General features: G+C 28.9%; 1 pseudogene; it reads right to left on the reverse strand.

Annotated features, from left to right (window-relative positions):
* Nucleotides 1–1,737: 1,737 nt before the first annotated feature.
* Nucleotides 1,738–8,365, reverse strand: LOC129302798 (coniferyl alcohol acyltransferase-like; annotated as a pseudogene).
* Nucleotides 8,366–10,259: the final 1,894 nt, after the last annotated feature.

A 10,259-nucleotide genomic window follows, 5' to 3' on the forward strand; every position in this document is an offset into this window, starting at 1 on the left:
TTTTATGCTTAATAAAATATTTAAAGATTAAAATTGGTTCAAAAAATAAAGAAAAAATATTTTTAAAATGTTTCGAGTATTAAGGCCGAGCTTAGCTATAAGGGCTTTTTAAAAGGGATAAGATATTTTAAACCCGATTTGAATAAGCCTGATTCAAATTGAACCTAACCCCGATAAACTCGGCACACCCAAATTATTGGCTCTTCATCATCTCCATCATCATCATCATCAAGCTAGTGATAATGGAGAATAATGTCATAGTAATTCTGCATGAATAAGGTTGGAATAAGAACTTTCACTCCAGTTTTTTATAATCCTAGGTGGCTGCCAACTTGGCGATCAAAATCAACTAATGGTCAATACTAACAACAAAAAATTACCCTTTTTTTAAAAGTTATTCGGTGATATCATTTAAAAAAAATTTAAAGTATCACAAGTCATTCATAAAAAAGTTTTGGAACATCTTTACTCTTCAATCTTAATATTTTTAATTTTAATTTGAAATAATAATTTGTTAACTTTTTTGTATATATATTTATTGAGCATTTGAGCTTTATGTAATTTTTATACATTTTAATGTTGCTATCGGTCCCCACCAGGGGTGACGCTAAGACTTGTTCGTAAGGGAAAGAAGGACTCTGCTTTTCTCTTTTTTTTTCTTTTTTTTCCTCCACTTTTCCAATCTTTCTCGTTCATATTATTTTATTAAATAATTTTTTTAATGGTAGAATTAATGAAGGAAGAAAATGGAAAAAATGGAGAAAAAAGGAGCGTGCTCTATCCCGTTGGCCAGAGATGTTGTCAGTGGTGCCGATGTATAATTTCTCCCGTTCTCTTAGAATGATAGGGCACATCACCAAACATTTTGGATACAACTTGCTCCAGTTATTATTATTTTTATCTGTAAATTTTTTTGAGTAAAAGGGAAATTTTTATCTGTAAATTCAATCTTCATTAAGCATCGCCATATACACGCGTAGTTTAATTTTTTTTTTTTCAAAAAAACATCACAACATTTATAAATGACAAATAATATAATTATGTGTTGGAAAAAAATTATATATATATATATATATATAATTATCTACTAAACAATGATGTACTTTTGATTATATGTTTTTAATGTTCCTTCTAACATACTCATACGTTAAAAAATATAAAATATTTTTAGTCTTTTAAGGTGTAATCATTGTCTTTTTTTTTAAAAAGTGTCCCTATTGATAATAACTTATATTTATTATACAGTGTTTAATAGGGGTAAATATAAAAAGATATGATTGATTGAAAAGTAAATAATTATTTTATTAAAAAATGAGATTCGGTTAAAAATATTTTATATATATTTTTAAATGAAGGAAGTAATTTTCATGCAATTTTTTCTTAGTAATTCTCTACATCTTTCTATACACACACATATTTTATATTATTAGCATTTTTAACTTTATTTTACTTTTTCTTTTTGCATAACTTTATTTTGTTCCTTCCATATTTCTCCACATATTTTAATAATATTTAAATAATAAAAAGTTAAGCGTTATCATCTCTCCTCCCAGCTGAAATATATCCAGTTTTCAGTTTTTAATTTCATGCAAATGCATGATCAAGGATCCATGGTAAGATGCATTCATGTCTCATTTGACTTGTTTAAGTCAACAAAGGCTTTTCCCTAAGATTGCAGGTACATTAATCACGATCACAACCAACAAACTGAACTTATTACGACAGGTTCATCAAAGATTAATTAAGGTAATCCCAAGTTAAGGGCTTAAACACATTAGCAGCGTCACACTCTATCTTCTCCAACTGTCTCTTCCGAAGGTGCATGTACACCACCCAGTCGCCATTCTCTGCCGGGCTCGGCATCGGCATTACATAGCCGGCGACTCCACCCCACGGAAAATGGTACGACCCGAACACCGGCCTTCCCCACCCGAAATCCACCTTCGCTTCCGGGAACCTCTGCCCCGACGATACTACGAAAGCTGGTCCATCATGTTCTTCTTCTCCTCCGTCTCCGCCGCAATATATCCTCGCCACCCCCGCACCAGGGCGGTGTGCCTCTACCCAATCTACAAGGCCCAAGAAATGCTCCTCCGTTGTCGCCGCCTCTAAAAACTGATGAACTTCATCTGCCACCCAACTCAACGACTTCTCGGACAGCTCCTCCACCGTTTTCTCGCCGTATGGTATCGAAATTATGTTGCCAATATAGGAATTTAAAAGTGATGCTTTCTCTTTGTCGACCTGGTCATTGCTTAGTCTTTTTCTTCCATCAACGACAATTCCCATTCTCGCAATGACCCTTTTGCCCTCGGCACTTGCGGCAATTATCTTCCACAAGAACGCACTGAAAGACTCGAGCTTGGTTCGCTTCATCATCCCATTGATGTTTGCGTTTGCAAGTGACTGAATGCGGTTGAGATCGTGTGCAGTGATGTAGTAGATCCGACTAATGAGACGGTCTGATGCGGATCCAGGTTCAGGTATCTTCGGAGGAGGCAGGTTGGAGGAGGCCACGTACATGTCGGTGATGGAACGGTGGAAACAACCGGGACGCCGAGGGCTGAGCAGAGATCGTCGGAAACATGGTTGTGATGATAGAGAAGTGATTGTGGGCTTCGTGGGCTGGGCCAGCTGAGCCCATGTGACGAGGAACAAGTTGGCTGAGTAGGCATCTGCAATGCGGTGATCGAAAGTGCATGCCACCACTAAACCACCACACTTGAGAAATGTCACCTGCAGAAGCAGAACATATGTAGTTTTGATATATGATTGATAATTAAAATTAATGATTTAACTTTTTTTATTAAAAAGGACAAGTTAAACCTGGGGAAAAAAAAAGAAGAAGAAAATTACATCACAAGTCGAACTAATACAGGTCCAGAGGCTAGCGGTATGCAAAATCAAACCGAATTAAATTAAATTTGATTTATTTAATTTAAATGGTCGATTCAATTTTTTTATAAAAAAATCAGTTTGTATTGTCTGCTTCGGTCTGAAGAGGAAGAAAACATACAGGCTGAATTAATCAAAATAAAATAATAATTATCTATAACAATTATTTTTATTTTTGAAATTAAGCAGTGAAGGAGAGATAATAAAATAAAGAAACTTAGCCCAACCCATTTGGCCCATTTGGTATTCTCATTGGCTTACGTTACACTCCCAACAGTCAAGTTTCATTGCATTGCGGCGCCCCCAATGCTTCTTCATCACTCATTCCTCTTTTACTTCGTCCAAGCAAGGAGCCGCCCCTTCTTTTGCGATTTCTGCCTTCGTCTCAGCCAGTTCTTCATTTCTTCTTCCCGTCGAGCTTTGTTGGTCGAGTCTCGAGTCGTCTCCTTCTCCTCCTCTTAGTCCGTCGAACTATGTTCATTTCTACTGCTTTTGCAGGATTCCAGTGATTCCAATGCATGCTTAAGAATTTCTTTCGTGCCAATGCTCTTTATTTCTATCTTTTGGCTGTCCTCTTTACCAGTCTGAAATTTGGATCCTTCGGCTCTTGATAATTTCTTTTTGAGAAAAAACGGTCCAATAACCAAAAATATCAAACCAAACTAAACCGTAAAACTTCGGTTCGATTTTGCTTAGGTTATTAAATTTGATTTGGCTTGTTTGGTTTGAAATATTAGTTTAAGGGGATATCTGGGGGTGCTTACCCCTGTATTTTTTAACTTCTTTTATACTCCTTTAATCTTAAATTATAAGACACTTTTAAAAAAATTATTTTAAAATATATAATATTTTGAATATATTAAAATTTCATTAAATGCTCTAATTTTAATATTATTTTTTTCTTTCTATAATTAATTTCCATTACTTCTCTTTTCATTATATTAAATGATGGGTATTGTGGAAAGTTTATATTTTTATTTTGAAAAGATAAAATTATTAGATGTATTTAATAAAGTTTATTAATATGTGAGATTTTATCTAAAAATGTCTTATAATTTGGAACGGAGGGAGTATTAATTTTTCTTGTAAAAAATGGTAAAACTATTTTTAGTGGCTCATGTTTTATAAAATTTGAAATTTTCCCCCATGCATAAACTTCTAGATCCGTTTCCTGCTTGGCCCTTAACTTTGTATGGGCTTAGAGCTAACTTTGCCGACCTCAAAACTTTTTATATTTTCAATATTTTTTAAATAATCACAGGAAATATTTGGTTAAAAAAGTAAGGGTTAATGAGCATTATAAACTCTAAAGTATTATGTAAATAATGTTTTAGACCCTGAACTTTTAAAATGTATAAAAGAGATCCTAAACTTCTAAATTCATAACAAATTACCTTCCGCTGTTAACTTATACTTAACGTCATCATTGTTCACTTAGTGGGGCCCAATCAATATGCTAATGTGGCATTCTTTATTAATATATCATTTGTTAATAAGAATTACAGACTCTTAATTATTGAGCCATCCTAAATCCTAAACTTTGAAATTCAAAGCAAATTATTCTCATTGTTTATGCGTAGAACGTTGATTATTATGTAAATTAAATTAGCCTCAACGTGGTCCATTATGGTGAACACATCGTTGGCCACTTTTTTGTGAAATGACATTTTTTGCCCTTTTTTGCAGTGTTTTTCAAATGATTAATATCTTATACCTTCATATATTCTATAGCTCTGATTTAATCTTATTTTACATAATATTTAGTTATTCAATGGTGAAAACTTAGAATTCTACTTGAAAAGAAGTTTAAGTATTAGAGAATTTTAAACCCAAATTAACAGATTAATTAAAATCATCTAATATTTAAATTTCTTTTCAAATGAAATCTCAAGTTTTTAGTATTAAATAAATAAATATTATTCAAAATGAGATTAAATTAGTGTTATAAAGTATGCCGAAGGATTATATGTCAATTGATTGGAAAACATTGAAAAGGGGCAAAAAGCCATTTCAGAAAATTTTGGGTCATTAGCCACAATTAACAATGCATTCGTTGCAACCGACCATGCTGAAGCTAATTTGGTTTATGTAACAGTCAACATTTTACACATAAACGGGAGGATAATTTGCTCTGAATTTTTAAGTTCAAAGTCTAAGATGCTACTTGCATAATAGTTTAGAATATATAATACTCATTAACAAATGATACATTGGTAAGAGACTACCATATTAACATTTTGACTGGACCCCATTAAGTGAACAATAACATCATTAAGAATAAGTTAACAATGGTGGTAATTTTCTATGAATTTACACATTATAAAAGTTTAGGGTCCAAGGTGTGTTTTGCGTAATATTTCAAAGTTCATAATGTTCTTTAACCCAAAATATAATAACAGGAAATAAATTATAGATCTTATGAAATTTTTAATTCAAATCATAATTATAAACAAATTAAAGTATTAAATCATTGTCTAAAGGTAAATAAACTAAACAATTCTTCTCTAAATTTTAACAAGACAACAACAGCTAATTAAACATTAGCATAGCATCAGCATTATGTTTATCTCCTATTTCAAGTAATGAAATATTAAAATTCATATGCAAATTTCCAATTCAAATAATGAAATTTCAAGTTATATATGAGTTAGAAAATACTCTCTTGTCAAAAATATATTTTAAAGATATTAATAAACATAATATAAGTCAACTTATTATCTAAAATTTTAAAAAACAGAACTTAATGCAAAGTTCAATGTAAAAAAGATAATAACAAATAAATAGGCTAGATTATAATTTTGGTCCTCTAATTTATATTAGGTTTTAATTAGGTTCCTTAATTTTATAAACTATTTTTCAGTCCTCCAACCAAACACCAGTAGTTTTGAATGATTATTTTTTGTGTCAATTATTATTTTTTTAAATTAAACTTAATATGTTAACATTTAAAAGTTTAACTTAAAAGGAATGAAAAAACACTATATAAAATTAAAGGACCAAAATATAGTATAAAGTTAAAAAATTAAAGGTATACTTTAATCCAATAAATATTAATAGTAGTATTAATAATGCCAGTAACATAAGTAAAACTATGAATATTTAAAAAATAAATAAATAAAAGGCCTAAATGACCCTTTAATAATTAAAGGTGTCCTTTTAAGCCCAGTTTAAAATTCAAATCTCGTTCCAACAATTATTGGACCCACCCTCTTAACTCTATACTATAATAATTTAGAATAAATTGGCCAACTGGCCAAAAAATATTTTATACCCAAACATTATAGATCAGATTTTTGAAAATTTGAGAATGTAGTCAGTTTATATTGATATTTAAAAAGTTTATTATTAAAAATTTATAAGAGATTTATTATTAATATAGAATAGTATATTATTGGTAAATATAATAAATTGGCTATAATTCAAAATATAATAAATATTGTGCTTTTTGCTTAGTTTGATCTTACTATAACATGAGTTATATCTACAAAAACTTCAATAATTTATAGTAAGGGTCTAATTGCTCATCATCTTTAGATGAGATTTGGATCCTCCATATTAAACTTTTCAAATTAAAATTAATTATTTTTATTTAGGAAAATAGAAATTTGCAAAATTAAACTATAATTTTTTAATAAATATGTTTATCATTAATTTAGATAGTACATATTCAATCTAAATATTTCAATTTAATATTAAAATTTTTATAACTTTTATAAATTAACTATCAAACTGATGTACTCTGGACAATTCATATTGAATATTAATTTTTTTATTTTTACAAACACAATATTAAAAATAAAGATAATATCCTAACTTCACTTTAAAAATATTTTTAAGAAAACTATAAGTTAAAAGTTTCAAATCTATATTGTCCAAAGTAAATTTGAATAGTCAATTTTTAAAAATTTAAAAAAATTTAATATTAAATTTGGATAATCCAAATTAAATCTAGATTGCTCCACTTGGTGATAAGTAGATTTACAAAAATATTATAATTTATTAATTTTATATTGTAATAAATATAAAGCAAAAAATAAATTTAAAGGGGCAAAAGAGAAAATTGACCCCTAAAATATAGGCCTAGGAGTATCTTGGATCATAAATTCATTTTTTGGGTAGTGTTTCTCTTTAATTTTTAAAAACGCTAACTTTGACTGTTAATTAATTAAAAAATAATAAAAATGATCTAAAAAATTATTGAAAAGATCCAATAAAATGTTTTGATCTTTTTTTTTGTTCATTTTCTATAATTTCTGAGTTTTTTTGTGATTTTTTTATCAACTAACGATTAACATTGATTGTATTGTTTTTAAAAATTGAGGGGAATATCAAAAGAAAAAAAATAAATTTAGTGTTATAAATTTACTGGACATATATTGTAGTAGTCAGTTTACTATTTTACCCAACTTAAAACTTTAAATCTGGACTCTTCAATTTAAATCCAAATGATTCAAATCTCATCAGGTAATTTGGAGCCTGGTGCTTATCTCCTGATGAGTATTGAAGATGAATCCTTATAATAATCACACGCGTTACTTGCATAAGCTTAAGTACTTACTCTTCACTGTAGAGAAAGATAAAATATAAAAAGGTGGGTCTCACCATATCTTTTAAAAAAAAAATATAATCAGATCTCACATAAAAAAATTAATTATCACAAGATTTATTAATAATTAAATTAAATTATATTAACAATTGATTGTATTTTCAATGTAATTTAGTGATAATTAATAGATTTTCTGATAATTTATTGTTTTGTAAGAGACTTTAATGCGCTTCTCTCTATCTTTTACTCATAGGTGCATGCCAGCAGTGACGAATAGAAACAAGTACAAGAAGGGCAAAATTGAAAATTATTTAAAATATGGGGACCAAAACACTAATTTTTACAATTTTAACCAAAAAAATAAAAAAAAATTCCCAAGGGTAGTAAAATTGTGAGGGGGCCAAGGATTCATCCCTGCATGCACGTGCATGTATACCCCTTTTCTAATGGACAAAAAGTTAAAAATAGAAATAACAATGGTGATTACAGAAGTGACCTGAACAGCAAGGACGCTATGTTTCTTCTTGGGAACAAGCTTGCCTTCAATGGAATCGTCAGGGTTGTACAAGTCAAGGCATCTCAGTTCAACGTCGGCCACCGCCTCGATAAAACCAACTCCTTGGTTATTGTAGACAAGCTCCGGTTGTCCATGGAGTTAACCACCAATTCACCGGCAAAGGCATAGAAGGAAACCAGAACCCTAGCCAAGCCCTTCTTCAGATCCCCCACCACGACGGCCGCAGCGGTGGCGGGTGGTTTATCGTAGCAAAAGAAGACGGCAACGTCCACCGGAGGGAGAAGGAGGTCGAGGTTGGAGAGTGGAAGCGAATGCTCTTGTAAGGGCAACAAAGCAGCCACTACCTCTTCATTCGTCACCCTCACTGCGAAGTTGTTCTCCTTACTGTAATCTTCTGTACTTTTCATTTTGGTTATGATAAATTAGGGCTTAAAGTAATCCTGACGAAGGCTTTCTGGCTATGAATTCAACTGGTTAAAGTTTCACGTATTTATAGGCATTTCACTATAGTGAGCGAGAGGATCGAGTGCCCTTGAGTTGGTAATAATATCTTTATGGGGGTTGATGTCGAAAAAGGGAAACAACGAGAATTGGAAAAATGCCATTTGATGCTTTTTTATTTATAATTGATAAGATTGGGTGAGTTGGGTTCAGACTCATAAAAATTAAGATATACCTTCAAATTCAGTTTACAAAAATATTTATTAATAAAGTTCTCATATTGATAGTAAAATATGAACTCTCAATCTTTATTCGTGGGTAATGACCAAATCTTACCATGTGGATTTGGTTTTTGGTAACCAAATCTAGTAATAATTAAGTAATGTCTTCAAATAAAAATTAGGTTTTGGTAACCTTTTTGTGTCCTTTTTCTAATGGTGTATTTGGATTAATAAAAATTTAAATTTTAATTTAAACCAAATCCCTCATTTAAATACATAAAAAATTATAAATTTGAATTTGGTTCAAATCAAAATCTATTACAAATTATAATTTTTTTATAATTTTAAATTTTTTTATACTCTAGTCATTTAAAATTATAATCACTTTAAACATCTTATTCTCTTTATGTTTTTATTATTGATATTCTTTTGACTTTTGTATCTTTTCTTATTTCTTGTTAAATAAAAAAATAAAAATAAATTCATCATTTTTAATTTGTCAATTTCATTTCAAATATCAATTCATTACCGTTCTTCTTTTGAAAATTTTTAAATTACCCGAATAGAAAATTTTAAATACATAAATTTTAAATATAAAATTTAAAATATAAGATTTTAAATTTAAAATCCAAATCCAAATATATTAGTATAAACACTATCTTAAGGATATCAATAGGTAAATTGAAGAAAAGAAAAATAAAAATAAAAATAGAACAAGTCGAAAATAATGATGTTTAGTATAAAAATATAATAGAATGAAAGATGGTTTGATGGCTTTGTATTTAGATGAAAATAATGATGTGATAGAAATGATAGCATTTTATATTATTATAAAACTCTTAGGATAAATAAATAAATAAATATGTTAATCATTATTAAACTATAAAACATAATTAAATTCTATCAAGTAAATAATTATTTTCAATTACGATTACCAATAAGAGATAATAAAAGAGGCAATTTTAACTACCAATAATAAAAAATTAAATAAATTTTAATTTAAAAATTCGTCTATGCTTTTAATTAAGATTTTTTTAAAATTACTGTTTTATATTTATTTATCATGGGTCCTATATATTGCACACAGTTTAAAATAAATTATATCATTCATAATTTATAAATATTAATGAGAATAAGGAATTGGAGTTAGATATAGCAAAAAGGGTTAGTTTCCCATACTGTAAAGAATAAAAGTTTGAATTTTTATTAAAAAAAATGTTCACATTTGATATTCAGCCATGCTTCGAATATGTTCACATATGTTCCTGATAAAAAAATGAGTAATGAGAATATGTTTGAAATCATTATAATTAGAGAGTAAAAAAATTGAGATTAAAAAAAAAAGGGTTCAATCTCGAGTGTGTGTGTGTGTGTGTGTCTTCCCACGCATTTTTTGGATAAACGATAAAGAATGACATTGAAAGCCAACGAGAAATGTGACGAAGAAAAGTTCTTTCAATCATATCATGGTTATTAATTGTTGGTCGAAAGAACAAAAATCATGTCATGGTGGTGTAATATAAAATATAATATAATTTAATTTAAAATATTAAAATTATTCAAATGAGATATTTAAATTAAAATATTAATCCATCAAATTAGCTGTCATTATTTATTTTATTATTATTATAAATATTAA

Source organism: Prosopis cineraria, unplaced genomic scaffold (assembly GCF_029017545.1).
Source record: "Prosopis cineraria cultivar Desert tree isolate PC_DT_omini unplaced genomic scaffold, ASM2901754v1 PC2, whole genome shotgun sequence".
Classification (NCBI taxonomy): domain Eukaryota; kingdom Viridiplantae; phylum Streptophyta; class Magnoliopsida; order Fabales; family Fabaceae; genus Prosopis; species Prosopis cineraria.